Source organism: Dipodomys spectabilis, unplaced genomic scaffold, assembly GCF_019054845.1.
Source record: "Dipodomys spectabilis isolate Male_0828 unplaced genomic scaffold, ASM1905484v1 ptg000279l, whole genome shotgun sequence".
In the NCBI taxonomy this organism is placed as follows: domain Eukaryota; kingdom Metazoa; phylum Chordata; class Mammalia; order Rodentia; family Heteromyidae; genus Dipodomys; species Dipodomys spectabilis.
The window spans coordinates 521,671-544,152 of NW_024870956.1; the positions used below are offsets into that span (position 1 = coordinate 521,671).

Genomic DNA, 22,482 nt, shown 5'->3' on the forward strand with positions numbered 1-22,482 from the left:
TATATAAGTGACTTGACTGCAACAAGAGAGTTCAAAAAATCAAATCACATAATGTGGATGCAAAAGGATAATATTATTAAGGTAATCTTTAAACAACACACATTTTATGTGAGTAGTCCTGATTATAAATTAATTGTTTTCCTTACAGATTTTGGATTCACAAAATCAACAAATAACAAAACAAAACAAAAGAAAACAAATGACACTTGGCAATAGAGCTGGATGCCAGTATCTCATCTCACGAGGCTGAGACTGCAAGATCATGGTTCACAGATGGCTGGAGTAGCAATCCACGAGACATTTATGTTCAATTGTTCAAAGACAGAATGAAACCTTGGTTCAAATAGTAGAGACTCAGTCATGAGTGAAAAAAAAAGCTAACAAGGTTTTGAGGCTCCAAGGCAAGTTTCATTACTGCACACACGCATGCACACACACACACACACACACACACACACACACACACACAAACACACACACATGCAAATGGAATCAGAGGAATAGGGAGAGCAAAAAGGGAACATTAATAGTTTAAAAAGTGAACCTTTCTGATGGAGGCATAGAATTCCATTGTGTATCTATACCTCATTTCCTTGATCCATTCATCTACTGAGGGACATCATGGTTGGTTCCATATCTTAGCTATGGTAAATAATGCTGCAATAAACACAGTCATGCTGGTAGCTTTAGTGTGGCCTTGTTTGTGATCATTTGGATAAATGCCCAAATGTGGGATTGCTGAGTTATATGAGAGCTCTATGTGGAGTCTTTTGACGAACCTCCATACTACTTTCCAAAGTGGTTGAACAAATTTACACTCCCACCAACAATGCGGTAAGGTTCCCTTCTGTCCACATCCCCTTCAGCATCTGTTGTTATTAGAGTTCTTGATTATAGCCATTCGATACAGGTGGATCCATTGCAAGAAAGAGATATACAAGTCATTATGTGGAAAAGCAAACATTACCACTTGGGGGGGGAGGGGGAATGGGTGGGGGACGTGGGGAGGATGGGAAGGGGAAACCAAGGAGGAGGCTACAATGTTTGATAAGAAATGTACTCATTATCTTGCCCATGTAATTGTAACCCCTCGATACAGTATTTTCACAATGAAAAAAATAAAAGTGAACCTATCTGCCAGGACTATCCTAAGCATACATTAATTAATGAAAATGAGGGAAACCATGGATCCTATGTTCCTTTGAGTCTGGCTTCCTTCACATGATATGATTTTTTCCAAGTCTTTCCATTTTCTTAAGAAAGAGGTGTGTCATTCTTTCTGATAGAAGCATGAAATTCCATTGTGTATATATACCATTTTTTTTGATCCACTCATCTATTGACGGGCATTTGGATTGGTTCCATATTTTAGCTACGATAATAATGCTGTAAAAAACATAGTTGTGTTAGTAGTTTTAGTGTACGTATATGACAAAGATATGAAATATAAGCATATATCAAAAGGTAGAAGCATGAAAAACAGGAATGAGAAAAGGATGTCCACTCTCTCTATTACTCTTCAATATAGTAGAGTACTTTCTAGCAAGAGCAATAGGCAAGAGAAAAACATAAAGGGAATCCAAATAGGGAAGAAGTAAAACTATCCCTTTTCACAAGTGAAATGATCCTATATTTAAAGGACCCTATAGTTTCCTTCCTCAAGTTAGTAAAGGTGATGTTAACCTTCAGCAATGTAGGAGGGTATAAAACCCACAAGAATCAGTAGATTTTCTGTGTTACCAACAATGGGAATGATAGATCAAAGCATAATATTCTGCAATTGTGGCCAGCCTGGAGCACATTTTCCCAAGAATATTCTGTAGTGTAAAAGAGGACCAACTATCAAAATAAAGGTGAAAATACTTGTATACTAGAGACTGATTCATGTTGCTTATATCTGTTGTTGTTTTAATTACTTCAAACACATGGTTAATTTATATTTGGATTACACAAATTGCAAAGGATTAATGGAATCAAAATTCAGTTTACTTTCATATACCCAATATAATACAATTAACCCCTTATGGAAAATTAAGTCCAACTGTAGAAACAATGTCAGGAATATAAAATAAGCCCTCAGTAAGTATAATTTGGCACACATACACCATCATCAACTCAGAAATTCAGTCTCTCTATAAATATTTATTTGATACAAAATAATAAAAACTTAATTACTGAACGTGAATTTATGAATCATCTGAAATACTCCTCGTGTATATAATTTATATAATTGTATAGATGTCACCTAGACAGGGATTTAACATGCACCTAGAAATCAAATTTCCACAATTTAAGATAGATGAGAGTAGTCATACCCTCATGTACTGTGTGGTGTGAATTTTACCACAATATTGAACCCTTCAACCTAATACCAAATTCATGTGGAATAATTTATTATTTGATGTTAAGTGCTAAGTGTAGAATACAACCTGAATTACTACATTAATTTACATAAATGAAACAATAATGATGTATTCTTTAAATTTTAATGCTTCTCAATTTTACAATTCCTGAAATATATCATTAAAATTAGTTCCACTTTTTTCTTTTCTATAGCCACTAAAATTATATATTAAACATTCAATATTAAGAAATCAATAAGTAACATATTATTAAAATGATATACTATTAAACGTTGATTTGAATTATATTTCTAACAAATTGTGATGTAAAAAACATTTAATAGAATTATGGGTAATATTTTTTAAACTTACCAGCTAGTTATTTGTTTCCTAGTTGTGTCATTTGTTATTGTTCCAAGTCATCTCTCCATGTTCATAGTTTTTTTATATTTGTTTTTTTTGGGGGGCTGGGGGTCCGGTCGTGGCGCCTGAACTCTGGGCCTGGGCGCTGTCCCTCAGCTCTTCAGCTCAAGGCTAGCGCTCTACCACTTGAGCCAGAATAGCACTTCCAGCTTTTTTCTTTTTGTTTATGTGGTGCTGAGGAATTGAACCCAGGGCCTCAGGCATGCAAGGCAAGTGCTCTACCACTGAGCCACCTTCCCAGCCCTCCACCTTAATTGTTTAGTTTTCTATTTTATCTCTATTGGCTCGCTGATTGTGCATTTTGTTTTCCCTTTTTAGTGACTGACATGAGGATGAAAATCTGTATGATAGCTTATTACTTCCTATGTTACTGTAAAATTCCTGTTCTCTACAGCTGTTCTACACTTCGTTGTATACTACAGTATTTCCCCCACTCCCATCTCCTGTATTGCTGCTCTCATGTATGTTATTTTATTTTTTATTTAAATTTTATTGTCAAGGTAATGTACAGAGGGGTTATAGTTACATAAGTAAGGTAATCCTTTTTTTTCTAACTTGTTACTCCTTCCCCCATTTTTCTCCCTCTTCCCTCCCAATCCCCCCAAGATTATTTCCAATACATTGTCTTGTGAGTATCACTTTTGCATAGGTTTCCCCTTTGTTCTTTGTCTCTCCATTTTTTTTTCACTTTCCCTTCCCTAGTTGAAATTAACATAATTATAAAACCCAGGGTATCAAAATCAAATATATTGACTATAGGGGATAAACCTATAAGTCGGGAAAACACAAAAGGTTAAAAAGAAATCACATAGTATATTAAGAACAACAACAACAAATAACATGTTTTGGAGTTTATTTCACTTGGAATCACCTTATATGCTCATATTCAAATAACAATTGAGCTATTCTGCTCATCTACTAAGATTATCCTTGATGTACACAATAATCGTCCCCTATGACCCAGTAATCCCATTTCTGGGAATTTATCCAAGTGACCACAAGCAAGGCCATACGAAAGCTTATTTACCATAGCTAAGATATGGAATCAACCCAGATGCCCCTCAGTAGATGAATGGATCACGAAAATGTAACACACACACACACACACACATACATACCTACCTACACATGGAATACTATGCTTCCATTAGAAAGAATAATACCACTTCTTTGTCAGGAAATGGAAGATCTTGGAATAAAACACATTAAGTGAAGTAAGCCAGACTTAAAGAAACATATGTCCCATGGGTTCCCTTATTTATAATAATTAGTTTATATCAAGGATAATCTCATGTATTTTAATTTGGCATTTTGTTCTATGTTGAGCATACTTATTGCTATCTTGTTTGTTATTATTTCTACAAACAGGCCGGTATATTTAAAGAATTACATTCATCTCATCCGTTACTGAAGGAGAACAACTAAAAGAGCAACCCCTACAAGGAAGAACAACTCCTACTTAATTAGATTCATTCCTATGTAAAGCCAGTGTTTTTCCCTGCATCCCCATGTTGTACATTACAACTCTGTACTCGGTCATCCTGTATAACTACTATAATCTATATTGGGACATAAATGCCCCAGCTATTCCAGTTTGCTTTACTTTTTGAAAAATTTCTCTGTTGTTTTAGGTTGGTGTGTATGTGTGTGTGTGTGTGTGTGTGTGTGTGTGTGCGTTTGTACAAAGATCAGAAGACAACATTTTTCTTCATTTAGAATACATCTTTCAGGTCATTGTAAGTTGTGGCTAACTGGAGAAGTCTCTTGCTAGTTTAGGTATGAAACAGAAAAATATATTTGTGCATGCACCACAGTTGTTTATTAGTATGTAATTGAACACAAAACTTCGATTTATATCTTGCCTGTTGTCAATAATGTGAATAACAATGAACTATAGATGTATTTACTAGTTACCCAGAGAGAAATAATCATATGATTGGTGGTCAGATGATATTTCAACTCTGTATTTTTTTAGAAAACCATACTACATTCTAGAAGAGAATAATAACCGGTATTTTGACCAAGAGTGTAGAAAAAAATTTCCTTTTCTCGACGCTATCACCAACATTATTACGTTTTGAGTTTTTTGAAAAGGCAGGTTTTTACTATGTGCAGTACCCCAGACTAGCCTTAGACTCAAATCCTCTTACTCCAACCTGCCAAATGCTTGCATTAGAAGCCTTTACCACCACACCAAGTTCCTTTGATTTTTTTGATAAGAGTTATAATAGTTATGATGTAGTATCATAGTAATTTTGAATTGTATTTTTCTAATGACTTCTGTTCACAAAGCATTAATCCAGCATAGAAGTGGTATTAAACACAACTTTGTAAACCCACTGGTGATTTTCAGGGCATTTTGGAAAACATGTCTACTCAGAACTTTTGTCGATTTTTAATCAAGTTCCTTGTTAATCTCATCTTTAATCTCTATATACAAAATCAGTAATTAATTCAATGTAGTAGAAAGGAAAAAATTGAGAAACTCCTCACAATTTTCAATTTTCAATAACATGATATTGTTTAAATCATTTTCTGTTTACGCTTCAGCCTATATAACTCAGTGTATTTAGACCTTTTACAAGGCTATCTGTATTTTATTTATTTTATGCTGATTGCTTTTTCCAAAGCCTGCATGTCTAATTCTCCTTGGTTTCTTGCAGTCTAATGTAGTTCAGGTTTCAAACTGAAGAATAAATTGAAGGAAGCAACCAAAAAAATAGAGTTCCTCTCATCTGATGATGCCTCTACAAGAATGAGAAAAGTGTTCATCCTGCTAAGACCTATGATAGGATATCAAAAGGAGAATTCTTTCTTCTAGGTCTTCTCTACCTTTGCAATTTACCTTAAATGATGTAAAACTCAATATACTGCTCAGTTACTTTTACGTTTTATCAGTTTTGCACATTATCATATGGACTTCATCTCAGTCTACAACATTCCTTCATTATTCTGTCCCTGATAGTTTTACACTATCAAGACATGAAATAACCAGTTTGATTTACAGCATGAGAAGTTATCCAGCTGGCTTCCTTGGAAGCACAGCATAGTCAATAGACTTCTGGTTGCTTACTACATGTAATGATTTCGGTAATATATATCACGTTCTGTTTAATACTAAAAAAACTGCTGGGTAAACTGAAAGCTCATTCATAGAAGTTTATGTTAAGTTTTTCACAAGTTTTATGTCTCTTAGGTCTTAAAAAATTTGCTATAATGGTAATGTTATTACCATTTTAGTGTTGAGAAAAATTGTAATTCAAGGCACTAAGTGCATGACCCAAAGACACATAGTGAGGAAGGAAATGAGTCAAAATTTCCAAAAGCCTTTCAGCAATACAAAAATGTAGGTAAAAATCTTTTCATTCTCTTATACACTCAATTCAATATTGATATTGTCCAATAAATAATAGCATAAAAAATATAGCCATGGTAATTTTTTCTATCACATTTTGTCTTCAACACAGACTGTGTTGGTGACATTGGGTTATCATGCACAGAGCTGAGATTATAAATTGAGGTCCAAAGAGAGCCAAATTTCTTCTGTCCCACAGTTCTAGTATCCTTTTTAAAAAGCATTAAAACTTTTAAATACCATCACTTACTGTCTTTTAAGAATCCCAAAACGTAAAAAATTCACATATAATCACTACAAAAAGCTTTAAAAGTAGGAAATAATAAAACAGGCCCTCGTGAACTAAAGTTTCTTCTACTTTTGAAATTATTCCTAAAGCCTTGTACTGGTTTATCATACCTGTAATCTTGTCTACTTGGCATATCTACTCAGGAGCATGGGATCTGTGGATAGGAGTTGGAAGCCAATTAAGGCAAAAAAAATTCACAATATTATTTTTCAAAAATTTAAATGAACTAGCAAACGTCCAGGAATGGAGATGTAGCTCACATAGTAGCTCACCAAGCTAGAGAGGGAAGGCCTAGCGAAACCTTGAAGCCCTGAGTTCAAACTCTGAGCATGCCAACATGCAGGCACATACAAACACACGCACGCACACACACACACACACACACACATACACTTATTCAAAATATCTTCAGGTCAGTGTTTTGCATTAATTTCTTTGTTAATGATATTATATGGTTAAAATAATAGAAATAAACTCTTCCATCTCAGAACATTTTTAAACGTTTTTTATTGTAAAAATACTGTAGAGGGGTTACAGTTACATGAGCAAAGTAATGAGTACATTTCCTATCTAACATTGTTACCTCCCCCTTGGTTTTTCCCCAAAAACCTCTTCCCTTCTACCTCCACAAGTACACCCTTCACCCCCTCCCTCCCACCTAGCCTAAATTGTAAAGTTAGTTTTTCAACCAAGTGTCTTGGGCAACTCATTGTTACAATGGGTCAACCAGTATCTCTATTTAAGCATTTTGTTTTTTCCCTTTCCCTCTCCAAATTAGAGAAGTATATATAAATGAAGGCGCATCAACACCAAATACACTGAAAACAGAGGTTATACTGTGTGGGACGACCATATTAAAAAAAAAAAAAAAAAAAAAACCACATCGTACATTACAGGTGCATTAGAAACAATAGCAAGGAAGGGGAAAAAAAAACAAAAAACACTTGTGTCCCTATCTTGGGTTCATTTAGCTTAACATCAACTTATCTAGTCATATGCACATAGCTTTTGACCTTTTCTGCTTATCCCAGACATATATAACTTATTGCAAATACGGGATACCATGGGACCTATGTTTCTTTGGACTTGGCCTATTTCAGTTAATATAATTTTTTCCAAGTCTTTCCATTTCCTAACAAATTAGGCAATGTCATTCTTTCTGATGGATGATAGAATTCACACACACACACACACACACACACACACACACACACACACACACACACACTCACAAGGTTTTCTTGATCCATTCATCTATTGTGGGGCCTCGGGGTTGGTTCCATATCTTAGCTATGGTAAATAATGTTACAATAAACAGTTGTGCTGGTAGTTTTAGAATGGCCTTGTTTGTGATTATTTGGGTGAATGCACAAAAGTGAGATTGCTGGGTCATAGAGGAGCTCTATGTGGAATCTTTTGAGGAACCTCCATACTGCTTTCCAAGTGGGTGAACAAGTTTACACTCCAACCAAGAATGCAGTAGGGTTTTCTTCTTGCCACATGCCCTCCAGCATCTGTTGTTGTAAAAATGTGTAAAGCTTCACGAATTTGGGTGTCATCCTTGTGCAGGGGCCATGCTAATATTCTCTGTATTGTTCCAATTTTAGTGTATGTGCTGCCGAATTGAGCACAGAACATTTTTTATATATAAATTGGAATTGATTTTCTTAAGCTAGATAATTCAACAAAAAGCAAGTTCAAAAGAATTGTGAAATTTTAGAACCATGTATTTCTTACATAAGCACACATTTAAGAATAAAGTCAACATTGATATGACAAAAACAAAACGAATCCAGATGTTTGTTGTTCAAGAGATGTGTAGGAGGAGGAATTCAATTATACTACACAGGGCACCTGTCATAATGAACACTGCAGCAAGTGTTAAGGTATGTAAAAGTTTTAATGTTCTAAATGTTTAATTTTGGGAATTTGCTTATATATGCCAAAATTAAGACTGTTTGACAGGTCATAACACTTTTCCATAAAGTATTTAAATTTATGGTAGCTGACATATACTACTAAGTATGTACATTTCAGAGTTTATAGAAAGTTTATTAATGAGAAGATGCAAAGCCTTTGTGTAAAGAAACAGAGCAAAGAGTTAAGACTTTAATTACATAGTTTCTGTTGAAACTTTAGGGCTTCTTTTCTTTATATGTTAGCAAGGAACAAATGATGATATAAGCCATGTACCAGTGGTGAGATGAGACATAAATAGTTATCATACAGTGTAAATTTAAAGGGTACTCATAGCCTATAAAACTCTTGTTGAACATCATAATCTTAGCCAGTTTTAAATGTACAGGATTATGAGCAAATAGCAAAATCTAATATATAGTATACTTCAAATACTGGAAACACTGGTATTTGGCTTTTATTTTATCAATCATTAATATTTAATTATTGGTTTTCTTTATTTGTTGCATTGTTTCCCTTGTTGCAATATAATACAACTTTTTTAAGTTGTCATTATGAGGTATTTTGAAAATGTTACTGGGATGACCATTTTTTTAAGGTGCATGTGAATTCACAGAAATCAAAATTAAGAACAAAATATTCATGAAAAATTTTCTCAAGTAGAGTCTGAATCAGGAGTGTTGATTAATGTCCATACATAAAATCTTAGCCTTAGACTGAAGCAGTGGTTTTACAGAGTTGAGGTCACAAAAGTGAGAGACTGTGTTTTTTTTAGTTTTTTGGTTTGGTTTTTGTTGGTTGTGGGACTTGAACTCTGGGTCCTGGGTGCTCTCCCTCAGATCTTCAGCTCAAGGCTAGTGCTACCACTTGAGCCACAGCACCATGCCTATTTTTTCTGCTTATATGGTGCTGAGGAATCAAACCAAGGGCCTCACGCATGCAAGGCAAGAACTCTACCACTGAGCCACTTTCCCAGAACCCGAGAGACTGTTTTTTTAAAAAATCATCTGAACAGGGGAGTTCTGGGAAGAAGGCGGAGGAGAAGCTGGAGGCTAAACAAGCTCTTGCATAGAAAGCAGTTTTAGAGTTCCAGTAAACAGTCCTAAGCCAGATAATCACACCAAGTGTGCCATCACAGGACAGAGAGTTAGGCCCTAGAGGGAAAATCCAGGCATGGAGACATATCTGAGCTCTTGCCAGCAGCCGCCACCGCTGCAGCAACAGCCATGGTGGCGGTGGCAGAAACCGCCATACCTGAATCACAGAGATTCTGTGACAAAGGAGCCAGACACAGTGGGTGAGCGGATTCTACACAACACCAGCAAGAACTGACAAGGAGCGACATCTTCATCCTGCAGTTTGCAGACCAGAGACGACCCAGGAACCAAGATGGCATGAGTAGAAGCCTGACTTTTTCACTCCTCAGGGAGCAGAGGAGGGAAGGCCACCCCTCCCCCCACCCAGTACCAGAGATCTCCATCTTGGATACCGACAAAGCTCTGCCGAGCTGCTAAGTCCAACTCAGGCCTTGGAAGAAATCTAGTCATTTAGCAGGTCACAAGAACCTAACCTGACCTTCCAGACTCAGCTCCGCCTAGGGAAAAGTCACCCAGCTCGGGTGCCAGCCCAGGGAGTGGCTTTATTCACTGGGTAATTAAAGCCAGAGGCTGCCCCTCCCTTTAGCAGCCTTCACAATCAATTGAAATTCAGTAAATATAAACCCTGAGAGTGGCTCCAGGCTGGGCTCTGAGAGTTTCTCACAAACTAGCCCCCGGGAAAATCTACTGTTTGCTGAAAGGCCTCAACTCTACCCAGAACCTCGCCTCATCACAGCATCTCCAAACATGAGGAAAAAGCCATCTCCCTCTTTTGTGATACTCAATGCAGATCTCCCTCCCGTTGAACTAACCTGGGAGGAGGATCGCAAAATCCTGGGTAAAGCAGAACATTTTTCTGCCTGTCCAAACAAACTGACTTAAGAAACCAACCAAGCCACAGGACCACAAGCAGACCAGAGACTCCAACAAGACACTAGTTATGGACACAAGGGAGATACAGGATTTTTCCCAACCCTCCCAAAAAATAAAAGAACTTTTTTCTTCTTCTTCTTCTTTTTTAAACCTTTTATAAATATTTTTTCTTTTCTAAAACTTTTTTTAATTTTTAATTTTTACCTTTTTCGAAAAAAATTGTTTTCTAGTAACTTTTTTTTCCTCCTATAATTTTTATTTTAGGGATACATGTGTGTGTACATTTTTTTTCTTTTTAAAAAATTTTTCTTTTTGTTTTTTGTTTAGCTCTACTGAACTTCTGATCTTTTTTTCTTTCTTTCTTATCCTTTTCACCTTTTCTTCTCTTTCGTTATTCTTTATGTGGCTTAATTGTTGTTCTGCACATACTCAGATAAACCTGTAGTTGACTATTAGACCCTATCCCCATTGTGTACACACTTAATCCACAAATTTATTACTCAATTCAAAAAATCTGAGACCTAAATTCCTTAATAGCAGTACTACCTCTTTAAACCTATATAATATTTTAAGTATTTTTATTTTTAAGTTTTTCACATCTCCGTTATATCCCTCCCGTTCTCTCATGATATTCAGATTCTTTGAATACTTTGTTCTCGAATCTGCATAATACTTTTAATTTTTACTTTTCTATTATTTCTGGTCTATATTTTTCCTTCTCTTCCTTTTTCCTCTCTCTCTACTTTCATCCAATCCAACCTATTTCCTGCTTTGAGATTAGGACTTAGTTAATTTTCTTTTTGCCTTCCCACATCACTCTATTCCTAATTTCACCCACATATCTCCCTAACCCTAATAATTTCTGGTTTTCCAAATTCTTCTTTGCAGTTTGTAGCCTATTAATATATAGTTGTTTGATGTTGAATAGAGATATCTGTTGAACTAGATTGTATCTGCAGATTATTGACTGTACAAATTCAGACTTTGGTTGATGCTTGCCTTAAGTTAGTGTTCTAGCACAAAACTGGTGTTATTTTCATTCCAAAGGGGCAGAGTAAGCCAGAAAACCACAAGAAAAATGGCAAGTCCGGGTATCTCCACTCCCACTCATGATAATCCGGGTAGAGAACAGATAATGAATAATCCAGAGGAGAGTTCCCAAATAGCTCTACAAACACGGCTGGCAAACATGATAAATGAAAATATTGAAAACATACAAAGGACTCGGTATGCGCATGATATGGAGAGAGAGGAGGCAAACAGAAGGTCAATGCAGGAAAAGATTGAAAATATACAAAGGACTCTGTATGAGCGTGATAGGGAGAGAGAGGAGGCAAACAAAATGTCAATGCAGGAAAAGATTGAAAACCTACAAAGAATTCTGTATGATGGTGATAGGGAAAGAGAGGAGACAATCCAAAGGTTTATACAGCAATATCATGAGCGTGAGGAAGGTACTCAAAAACTGATACAGGATTTGCATGAGCAGCCTGAGAATACTCAAAGAGAAAGGCAGGAATGGCGTAAACAGGCTGAGAACACTCAAAGAAAACTACAGGAATGGCATGAACGGGAGGAAGCTAAGCAAAGAGTAATACAGGAATTGAGAGAGCAGGATGAGAATACACAAAGATCACTAAAGGCATTCATGGTATCCATTAACAAGAGCTGAAGGAAGTCAGTGAGACCACAAAGGGAATGCTGAATGGAACCCAACAGAAGGAATGGGAGTCCACGGAAACCATAACCAATCAACTAAGTGATTTGAGAATGAACACTGAACACCAAATTAAGGATGTAAAGAAGTTCATACAAGATCTAAAACAACGCTTTAACAAAGAATTTGAAGCCATCAAAGCTGACCATTTTTTTTTTTTTGCTTATGTGGTGCTGGGGAATTGAACCCAGGGCCTCATGCATGCAAGGCAAGCGCTCTACCACTGAGCCACCTTCCCAGCCCCAAAGCTGACCAATTAGAAGGAAAGAGATAAAAAACAAAGTAGAAAGTCTTGACAGCAGGTTAGACCATGCAGAAAATCGAATCTCAGGAATTGAAAACAGCCTAGATATTATAGAGAAAGAACATACAACCATCCCAGACAAGTCCAAGAAATATGATATATCTATCCAACAATTGGAAGACACCACCAGAAAGCCTAATCTAAGGATAATGGATGTAGAGGAGCACCTAGAAACAGAAGTTAATGGTCTAGGAAATTTGTTTAACAGGATACCAGCAGAGAACTTCCCAAACATGCAAAAAGATAGGTCTATTCAGATACAAGAAGCTTTTAGAACTCCAAATAGACCAGACCAGAATAGGACATTCCACCGTCACATTATAATCCACACAGGATCAACTCAGTCCAAGGAAAAGATCCTTAAAGCTGTCAAGGAGAAAAGATTAATCACCTATAAAGTGAAACCAATTAGAATCACCTCAGATTTCTCAGCAGAGACAATCAAAGCAAGAAGAGCCTGGAATGATGTATGCCATGCTCTAAAAACAAAAAACTATCAATCAACAATACTGTACCCAGCTAAACTCTCCTTCATACCTAAAGGCCAAATAAAAACCTTCCATAGCAAAGAAAAATTGAAATAATACATCTCCACCAAACCAGCCCTACAAAAGGTTCTTAAAGATGTCCTACACATAGAAAACCAACAAGACCACAATAAAGGCCAAGAAACTGCACCCAAACTGAGAATCCAAGAACCATATGAAGAACCCAGTTTTCGCAACCCCCAAGAAGGTGGATAACATGGGAGGAACTCCCAAATACCTCTCAGTCCTATCTCTTAACATTAACAAACTTAACTCTCCAATTAAGCGACATAGACTGTCTAGTTGGATTAAAAAACAAGATCCTTCTATCTGCTGCCTTCAGGAGTAACATCTTACCCATAAAAACAAACACATTTTCAATGTTAAAGGCTGCAACAAAATCTACCAAGCAAATGGTCCCCATAAACAGGGGGGAGTTGCAAACCTATTATGAGATAAAATAGACTTCAAATTAAAATTCATGAGAAGAGATAAAGAAGTCGCTACATACTAATTAAGCAATCTCTCCTTCAGGAGGATATTACAATTCTAAATATCTATTTGTCAAACAACGGAGCACCCAAATTTATCCAAGAAACACTACTTTCCCTCAAATCCCACATCGATCCAAAGACATTAATTTTGGGGGATTTTAACATATCACTCTCCACACTAGATAGATCAATTTGGCAAAAACTCAACAGACAAACCACAGATTTAAACAACTGCATAGATCAACTAGATTTAACAGACATCTACTGAATATTTCACCCAGCAGCAACAGAATACACGTTCTTCTCAGCAGCACATGGAACATTTCTAAAATAGACCACATTTCACGCCACAAAGCAAACTTGTCCAAATTCAGAAACATTGAAGTTATACTTTGAATTCTTTCTTACCCCAAAGGAATAAAATTAGAACTCAACAACAAAAGCCAACAAAAATGTCTGCTAACACATGGAGGCTGAACAACACACTGTTGAATCACGAGTGTGTCATGGAAGAGATTAGAATGGAAATTCAAATGTTCATGCTATTTAACAAAAATGAACACACAAATTACCAGCTCCTCTGGCACACAGCAAAGGCAGTACTCATAGGCAAGTTTATAGCTCTAAGCTCCTACATCAACAAATTGGAGAGATCTGAAACCAACAATTTAATGACACACCTAATCCTCTTGAAAAAGAATAGCAAGATAAACCCCAATTCAGTAGATGGAACAAAATAATTAAAATTAAATCACAATTAAATGAATTGGAATCCAAAAAAACTATAGAATGAATCAACAAAACAAAGAGTTGGTTCTTCGAAAAAATTATCAAAATTGACAGACCCTTAGCAAATCTTATCAGAAAAGAAGAGAACACATCCAAATAAATAAACTCAGAGATGAGAATGGAAACATCACCACGGAAACACCCAAGACTCAGAACATTATAAGGAAATATTTCTCAAAACTTTATGCTAATAAGTTTGTGACCTTGGCAGAAATGGACCTTTTCCTAGCAAATATTGACATCACAAAACTAAACCAAGATGAGTTAAACCATCTTAACAGTCCCATATCAAGCATTGAAATAGAAACAGCAATGAGACCTCCCAGCTAAGAAAAGTCCAGGACCAGATGGTTTTACAGCGGAATTCTACGAGGCCATCAAAGCAGAGCTCACACCAATACTCCTCCAACTCTTCAATGAAATTGAAAGAGAAAGTTCACTACCGAACACATTCTATGAAGCCATCATAACCCTCATTCCCAAAACCAGGCAAGGACTCATCAAAGAAAGAGAACTATAGACCCATTTCTTTGATGAACATTGATGCAAAACTTCTCAACAAAATTTTGGCCAATTGACTTCAACAATTCATCCAAAAAATCATACACCACGATCAATCAGGATTCATTTCAAGGATGCAAAGCTGGTTCAATATACGCAAATCAATTAATATTATTCATCACACCAACAGGTGCAAGGATAAGAACCACATGGTTATCTCAATAGATGCAGAAAAAGCATTCGACAAGATCCAACACCCCTTTATGATGAAGGTTTTGGAAAAAAATTAGGAATCCATTGAACATTCCTCAATACAATAAAGGCTGTATATGACAAACCTACAGCCAGCATTATAATTAATGGTGAAAAAATTAAGCCATTTCCTCTTAACTCAGGAACAAGACAAGGATACCCACTCTCTCCACTTCTCTTCAATCTAGTATTAGAATGCCTAGCTACAGCAATAAGATGAGATGCAAAAATAAAGAGGATCCAAATAGGGAAAGAAGAAATAAAACTCTCCCTCTTTGCAAATGACATGATCTTGTATTTAAAGAATCCCATAGACTCCTCTCCCAAATTACTCAAGCTGATTCAAAACTTTGGCAAAGTAACAGGGTATAAAATTAACCCTCAAAAAATCAGTCTTTTCTGTATGCCAACAATGAGACAAGTGAGGCTGAAATTAGGAAAGCAACTCCATTTGTAATAGCACCACAAAAAATAAAATACATAGGAATTAACTTAACCAAAGAAGTGAAAGACCTCAATGATGAAAACTTTAAAAACTTGAAAAAGGAAATCAAAACGGAACTTAGAAAATGGGAAAACCTCCCATGCTCCTGGATTGGAAAGATTAACATCGTGAAAATGGCAATACTTCCCAAGGCTAGCTACAAATTCAATGTGATATCTATCAAAATTCCAACGCCATTCTTCAAGGAAACAGAAGAGGCTATCCAAAAATTCATATGGAACAATAAAAGACCCCGAATAGGAAAAACGCTCCTTAATGGAAAGAACACTGCTGGAGGAATATCAATACCAAGTTTCAAACTCTACTATAAATCCATAGTAATCAAAACAGCTTTGTACTGGCACAAGAACAGACCTCAGGACTAGTGGAATAGAATTGAAAACCCAGAAATGAGCCTACAGAGCTATAGCCATCTAATCCTCGATAAGGGAGCTAAAAAAATAGAATGGAAGAAAGACAGCCTCTTCAGTAAATGGTGCTGGCAAAATTGGTTAACTACATGTAGAAAACTAAAACTAGATCCTTATATATCACCCTGCACCAGAATCAACTCCAAATGGTTCAGAGACCTCGGAGTCAAAGCAGACACTCTGAAAAAATTACAGGATGGAATAGGAGAAACCCTAGATCTCCTTGGTACAGTTGCAGAGCTTCTGCATGGCAAAGAACATAGCTTTCAAGATCAATAGAAAGCCCACGGATTGGGAGAAGATCTTCACTAGCTATACAACAGACAAGGGTCTCATATCTAAAATATACTTGGAACTCAAAAAATTAAATCCCCCAACAACTAATCCTCAAAGAAACAACTGTCCAATAAATAAGTGGGCTAATTACTTAAAGAGAAACTTCTCTGAAAAAGAAGGATGGCCAATAGACACCTGAAGAAAGGCCCAACCTTCCTAGCCATAAAAGAAAAGCAAATCAAATCAACATTGAGATACCACCTCACTCCAGTTAGAATGGCAAAAATCAAGAACTCTAATAACAACAGATGCTGGAGGGGAAGTGGACAGAAGGGAACCTTACTTCATTGTTGGTGGGAATGTAAACTTGTTCAACTCTTTGGAAAGTACTATGGAAGTTCCTCAAAAGACTTCACATAGAGCTCCCCTATGACCCAGCAATCCCACTTTTGGGCATTTACCCAAATGTTTACAAACAAGACCACACTAAAGCTACCAACACAATTATGTTTATTGCAGCATTATTTCCATAGCTAAGATATGGAACTAACCCAGATGCCCCTCAGTAGATGAATGGATCAAGAAAATATGGTATATATGCCCAATGGAATTCTATGCCTCCATCAGAAAGAATGACATTGCCCCATTTGTTAGGAAATGGAATGACTTGGAAAAATTATATTAAGTGAAGTAAGCGAAATCCAAAGAAACATAGGTCCCATGGTTTCCCTTATTTGCAATATCTAGTATATGTATGATTCAAGCAGAAAAGGTCAGATAATGTGATGTTAGGAAAATGAACCCTTAGATATGTATTAAAATGTTTTTTTTCTTTCATGCATTTGTTTCTAACTCATTTATAAGATTATTTCTTTGTTGGTTTTTATGTCCCTCCCCCACTGTATAACCCCTGCTTTCACTATATTTGATGTCGGTACAATTTGTGGAGGAGAAGGGGAAATACAAGTCGTTTATGGATAACTGTGGACCCGTTACAACAATGAGAAGTACAAGTTGTCATGTTGAAAATGAACTTTACAACTTTGGTGGGGGGGGAGAGAATGGGGTGGGGGTCGGGGGGAGGCTGGGAAGGGATGTGAAGGGTAAACAAAAGGAGGAGGCTGCAATACTTGATATGAAATGTACTCATTATCTTGCCCATGTATTTGTAACGCCTCTGTACAGTATGTTCACAATAAAAAATATTTTTTTTAAAAAATCATATAAACAAAATTTGCTTTCTGCTTTAGGTTATATAAGGAAATATATGAATATCTTTTTATGTTTTCGCGAATTGTCATAGTTCTAAATTTATACTAACTCCAGCCTCTTCATCCTTTTCAAAGGCATGAAATATCTTTGAGAGTTTGCTTCTGTGAAGATCGTTTTTGCATTTATAATTTCTTCTGGGTAATCTTTAATTATTATCAAAATCACTTTATATTTTTATATTGATGGGTTATCACACATCAAATACCTTCAAATTTACATGGAGGGTCTAAAGATAGGAGTATGAATATTCTCCTACATCTCTTGTTTATCTGTTATGCACTTTCAGTATTATGATATTTCTCTCTCTCTTTCTCTCTCTCATTTCCTCTCTTTCTCTTTCATGACTCATCTCTTCTATTTAGAATTTCTGCTGGTCTACTATTATCCTTTAGGATCCACTGGTTTTGTGGGAACATGATAGGGACCATCAGTTACCCTTGCATTCTTTAAGAGTTATAACAGTGCTTTGAAATTATTCTTTGCCATTCTAAATGGCAAAACAACAGATCTAGGAATTCCTTTTCACTTTTATTTCTATTATAATTTTATCTCATAGGCATCCATTGGGTCGGATAAGATACTTTTTTTTTTTTTTTTTTTTGTCGGTCATGGGGCTTGAACTCTGGGCCTGGGCGCTGTCCCTCAGCTCTTCAGCTCAAGGCGAGTGCTCTACCACTTGAGCTACAGCGCCACTTCCGGTTTTCTAGTGGTTTATTGGAGATAGGAGTCTCACGGTCTTTTCTGCCCGGGCTGGCTTTGAACCGCGATTCTCAGATCTCAGCCTCCTGAGTAGCTAGGATTACAGGCGTGAGCCACCAGCGCCCGGCGGATAAGATACTTTTAACTTGTGACATAAAAGTTCTTTTTCTTTTTCAAACAATATTTTTCTTTTATTACCAGTAATTAACACAAACAAAGCTCTCCTAGAGAAAGTAGGCTGAAGTTGTGCACAGGAATGAAACACAAGGTAATGGGGGAAGTGAGCACAGATCCTCAGAGCAGTTTATCATGTATACTTTGTGAGCATGGCAGTGTGCTGGGAACTCTAGAATTAATCACTGAACAGCTGATATATATGCACATATATTTATATATGTATATTTATTTATATATGCATATATGTGTGTATATGCCCTTATATGTACACATGTATGTTACTATACACACAAATATACACACATATATATATACATGCACACATGGAGAAAGACAAATAGATACAGCCAACACAAATTTCACTAATTGTTGAATATGCCTTAGACGGAATGCTTGGAACCGAATATGTTGAAGATGTATTTGTCTCTAAGAGTTCTTTTACCACTCGTCTTATCTCCTAAAATTGGTAGTTTTTGACAGCATCTACTTGCAACATGCCGCACAAATGATACCAAATCACTCGGAAATGTCAGTCAGTAAAGGTCTTATGGTGTCTCCTTGCTCCCCATGGAATGCTTGCTGTTGTAGACAGTCTCAAAACCAAAGCAGTAGAATATCCTGGTAAAGAATAAAATTATAAGGCTTTAAATGACATCCTTCCTTGTGCTCTTTTCCAAAAGCTACCATCAATTCCTTGAGAGCTTGTTTGGGGCTTCTAGAAGGGGAGCTCAGCTACTCGTATAGCCTTGACCTAAGACTGGTCCTCCTCTATCGGGAATGGTCATCCTCTTCGACTGAGCGCGCAGTTTCAGGAGGAACACACATGTAGCGGTGAGGGAGGAAGGGGACACCCGCCTAGACAGCCAAATCAGCCGAATCAACCCCAGCTATCAATGGGGTGACAGATGTCACAGCCAGTTGGCCCTCACATCCAACTACCATCAATTCCTAAGCATATATATGAGTTCTCAGAAGACTGGACCACAGGTCAACACTTAACCAACCCATGTGAAAAGTCTAATGTTAGAAATGCTGACACAGGTCTTAACATTTCCTGGCCAAGAAATTAAGAAAAAAAAAGAAAGTATTTTTAATGTATTAAAATTTGAGAATAATTTGTAACCTGTCAATAAATGTGTAGAATACAATTATACCAACTGACAAAAGATGATGTGCATTTCATTTATGTGCTTTTGGACTTGGTGAGTGACTTTAGGTGTGTCTACACAAGTAGAATCAGCATAAATCAAGCCAGTATTTCTTTAAGATACAAGAAAAGGATACATGTTGACCCATTGTAGCAATGGGATGTACAAGACACTATCGGGGGGGGGGTAAAGTGGGGAGTTGGGGGGGTGTGAAGGTAAGGGATGGTAGGAAAAATCAAAGGAGGGGGTAACAATGCTCAATAAAAAACGTGCTCATTACCTTACTTATGTAACTGTAACCCCTTTGTACACGATATTTACAATAAAAAATATGTACAAAATACAAGGAAAACTTCTTCTATACTTATATGATGTATTTGTCACTCAATATTAAAATTTTGGATGTTCAAATTCTCTTCATAAACACAGTATATTATTTACATTAGAATCTGCCTACAACCTAGTGCAGTATAATTGCTATGAAAAATTTTACTACATTCTATATTTGTGGTGGAAAACTATATGCACTATCAACAGATACAAATTTTTCAGATAATTTTTGTCTGCATATTGTGGATGGAATTGGAAGAGCAATTATAAAAAGCACAAATTTCATCACCAAGAGCTGTCTGTAAAATGTAACAAGGATCTAATACAGCATCATTGAATGGTGTGGATCTTCAAGAAGAAGTACTTGAGTTGAGACATTATCAGAAAGTGTAAGCACGAAAGGACATTTTTAGAAATGCAGCTGCTAGATTTCTCATGGAGAGCTTTCCTAACACTTTGTGAAACACAAGTCAGAACCTTACTGAAGTGTAGACAGTTTTCCCTCACCTTTCTGTCAAGCTCAGTCATTATCAATCAATTTATAGGTAATCTTGAATTATCCTCTAATAAGAAAATGTTTATGGAGTGTTATATGCAGAAAAGCTGGGAAGGCTAACTTTTTCCAATTAGAACTGAAGGATTGACCTGTCCCCCCCCCCCACGCTATTGTCCCAAGGCCATACAGACTCCAGGCAAAATCCCAGGTACGTGTGACCTCCTTGGAAGTGCAGGGAAATCCACCTAAGCCCATTGTGGGTCCAACAGAAAGTTCCCCACCTTCCTTGACCTAGGGGCTTTTCATTAACCTCTACCTCCTTATTCAGACCTCCTATAAAACACAGATCCTGTCCCAGCTCCCTCACACAACCTCCAAATGCACTGGAAGGATTGTGCCCCTCATTGTTCCTCAATAAACAGTCCTCACCTGTTGATGATGGAGTTCAGCCTATTCCTTTTCCATTCTCCACCATTTTCCTAACATATGGTGTTGACACCCAGAAGGACTGGGTGCCCTCTGCCCAGGAGCCACACACCTCCTTGCCACTTCTCATGGAGGCTTTCTGCTACCTTCCTCCTCCTTTCAAGGCCTTTCTACACTGGGAGGACAGAGCACTCTGAGCTTACTTTGGGCTAAACAGCCACATGAAAGACCTCTTGGCCTTTGCCTTTGTAAGCAGTGCAATCAGTGGACAGCCACCCCACTGTGGCTTGAGGTATTATTGGCCCCATGCATAACCCCTGTGGAGAGCTGCGGGAGCCGCGACCAAAGACAGCAAGGCCGTAAGGCGCGGCCGCAAAAATGGCGCGGCCGCATGGTGTGGCTGCGACCAAAGATGGCGCTGGCTCCCGCCTTCCGTCTTCCCGGTGACTAGTGCTCTCTGTAAAAAACAACTCCTTATATGGCTATGACTTGGCTCCTAGTTTGCTTCTGTGTTTGCAGCCCTATTGGTATATGCCACGTGGCGCTTCGGGATTGGCCATCCAGGAGGCTTATAACCGGAGCGCGGGGGCAGAGGGCAGGAGAAGCGGGAAGAAGCGGGCAGAAGAAGCGGGAGAGAAGATGTTGTAAAAGGTCCTGAATAAACCGCCTGAAAGAAGAACCTGTTGTCGCGTCATCCTTGCGGGTCGAGGCGGTCGCGACAAAACCCAGAAAAGGTCTTGTCTCTCCCCCTATTCTCTCTCCTTTACCCTGTTCCTGGACTCTTATCTCCAGGCTGGAGGCTCTCTGGCTTTTGGTCAACTTCACTCACCATGTAAAAGCCTCAGTACAAGATAACCAGCCCGGTCTCTGGTGGAGGTGCCACGAAATGGACCCCAGGAATCCAGGATTCCCTTCCTTCCTTCCTGTCTTGGGAATCCAGGAGACTCCAGGAGTGTCTCTTTTCCTGAGCCTATCACCCCCTGTAATTAGGACCTTTGCGGATGCCCTCTCCTAATTACTGGGATCTGTCCATCTGCCTTCCCAAAACACCAGGGATGCCTGGAACAAAGGGACAGACTCCTTAGTCCTACCAAATTTTCCAAATTGTCTCTCAGAGACACCCCATTCTTATGCCTGTGGTCTAATCTTAAGAAACTGGGCTGACTGATTTACAGTAAAAAAAAATCTGACTTGTTTTTCTTCCGAAATCTGGTCTCATTACCATGGCCAACACTGGCCTAAATTAGGAACCTTAGGTTTTCCTCTTAGTGATTTAAACAATTCTCCAACAAAACGGTGAGGAGTCCAGGTCCCTATACCTAAGCCCTCCTCTACCTCTGCTCCAGAAAACCCTCACTCTGCTTGTTCTGTTCTGTTCAACAAGTCCTTCTCTGACCTCCACTCCAGAGGTCCCCTCCTACCCGCTCTCCAGCCTTGCTCACCAAGCCCTTCTCTGCAATGAGCCTCCAATCTATCTCCTCTAAAAATTAACTCCTCATCTTGTAGCACCTCAATATGTCTCTCACCCCTTTTCTCACTTTCTCTCTCACTCTCTCTTTTCTTTGATGACCTCTAGCACCAAAGATCCTTTTCTCTTTCCTTGCTCTTCTAACTAGACTCTTGCTATTTGCAGTTGGTCCAGATTCTCTAGGCTAAGACTGTCTGCCTATGTCAAGCAAACTCCTTCTGCTCACCCCTGTCCCTGTGCTTTCCTGTCTGCCTATCTGTGTAGCTGACACAAGGTCGGGGTGGGCCTCCAAAGATAAAACAACAAGCTAACAGCCTTGTCACAAATCCCTCTAAACAAACCCCTCCGTACTTATACACTTCTCAACCCTCTTCTATGGTTAATACAACTTCTTC

The 22,482-nt window shown here is 37.7% G+C and overlaps 1 non-coding gene across 1 annotated transcript; it reads right to left on the reverse strand.

Annotated features, from left to right (window-relative positions):
• Nucleotides 1-7,933: 7,933 nt before the first annotated feature.
• On the reverse strand, nt 7,934-8,040 carry LOC122126475. The gene has a single exon (XR_006150945.1). It is a non-coding gene; the product is annotated as a U6 spliceosomal RNA (small nuclear RNA).
• Nucleotides 8,041-22,482: the final 14,442 nt, after the last annotated feature.